This window comes from Myotis nattereri, assembly GCF_964212035.1.
Source record: "Myotis nattereri genome assembly, chromosome: 9".
Lineage (NCBI taxonomy): Eukaryota > Metazoa > Chordata > Mammalia > Chiroptera > Vespertilionidae > Myotis > Myotis nattereri.
Window position 1 is genome coordinate 35,472,831 of NC_138084.1, and position 2,048 is coordinate 35,474,878.

The window sequence follows — 2,048 nt, forward strand, 5'->3', positions numbered from 1 at the left end:
GATACCTCCCTGTCCCTTACCTCTGGAGATGATCGAGTAAGTCCCCTTCCCTGGCTGCGAAAGCCCAGCTTCTCCGGGAGATATCTGTAAGTCCCCCTGGCTTCGTATCTGCGGCACGTTTATCGGGTCTGGAACTCATCCCTCTTCTAAATTTACACACATGCAAGCTCACACATGGAGTTGCGTCTACCGGACTTGACTGCACATTTGGCTAAATGAAAAAGGTACACAACTTAGAACGGAATATTCGACACCCCTGTCCTAGACCGTGCCTTAGCCATTCCTCAGCTGGGAGTATCGCTTCCCACCTTTCTCTTCCTTCTTTGCTTTCTCAGGTGACTAGTCTCTTCAGTCCAGCTCCCAGCCACCATTCATGTCCATCTGGAAGGGACCGCCATTGAAGGGGACCTGCCCTCCTCAGGTGGCAGGTGTGCTTATACATTATCCTCCCCCAATCCACAGTCAAACCAAGAGGGTTTCTAAACCTGCTTGTTGAGGAAGGACAGGAGAGCGTGCTCCACGCATGGGAAGACTCTTCCTCCTGATCTGAGCAAGACAAAAGGTCAGAACCATCTATCTGGAGCCGCAGGCCTCCCTTGCCAGCCTGGAAAATAGACTGGCCAGGCTGGCTTCGTGCCCTCCAGCCTGCACACAGGGCTGGGTCTGTCATCGGGCATGCCCACTTGCTGCCTTGGACTAATCAGCCTGGGTGACAGGTGGCAAAGCACAACATTATAGGCTGAGGTTTCAGCCAGAGGCCAACACTCATGCTGACCAGACCAGCTCTCCAGAGCAAAGATGGCACCAGCCTGCAGATCATACCACTCACATTTGCTTCTGCTCCATCCTGCAATGACACAAGAGCAAATTAAACACACCTCTGAAGATCAGGGACCACACAGCTGTCCTTTCCCAGCATTCACTGAGGGCCTCCTCTGTGTGTGAATGCCCCATAGGTGTCCTCACAATGGCCCTGTGGGGAGAGAGGATCTCGCCTTGCAAAGGCAGATGCAGGCGTGGGCTTCCAGCTGGGCTCCAGAACTTGCTCATATCACCCTTCATGGCGATGATGGTCCATCCCTCCTGGGAGAAGAGGAAGGACACTGCCATTTACGGGGCACAAGCTGTGGTGCCTGGTGCTTCCACATGCCACCCTTTTAATTTCTCGTTGCACAGCTCTGACATATCATTAGCCCTACTTTTCAGACAAGGAAACCAAGTCTCGGAGAAAGAAAGGTCACAGGCCATATTATTATTCTGACTGCAGCTCTCCTTGTTGTCACCCACAGAGCAGCGACTCAGAGCTCGGTCCAGCATGTGTGGATGCCATTGGGAACCCCACCAAGCTCTCCACCCAGCTTTGCTGGCTCATTATCGCCAGGCCTCTCCAACTGCCAGCATTTCTAACTAGTTACAGTGCCCAGGCCCGCAGCCACTGGGAGCCTGGCCTGAAACAGCAGGAATTCCCTCCCCAGCAGAGAGTGGCTTCTGCTGCCCATGCCCTGTGACCAGGTTGTCTAGAACAAGAGAGCTGAGCAGGAGATGCAGGAGGTGCAGAAGCATCCAGCTGCAGCCTCCCTCCTCAACACCCTCTGCCTGCCCTGCCATTGCGGTCCAGTTCCTACATCATAGGTCTTAGTGGGCCTGGAGCATATTCTTGACTTTCAGTCTTTGCTTTGGGGCTTTGATCTGATTTGAATGTATCTTGGTCAAGCAAGGTAGGTGCTCCTTTATACAGATCAGGGTGAAAACAGCACCCCAAACTCATTCCAAGAATGCAATGCTTGATTGCTGTATCAGTCATGGTTCTACCAATAGGACATGCCTACACTCATGCGCGCGCGCACACACACACACACACACACACGTGTATAGATACATATAGAGAGGGGGGATTTATTTTTAAGGAATTAGCTCACTAACTGTAGGGGTTGGCAAGTCTGAAATCTGTGGGGCAGGTTGGCAGTCTGTAGACTCAGGTGAGAGATGATGGCAGGCATGATTCTGAATTCACAGCAGCAGGCTGGAAACTCAAACAGGACTTCTAC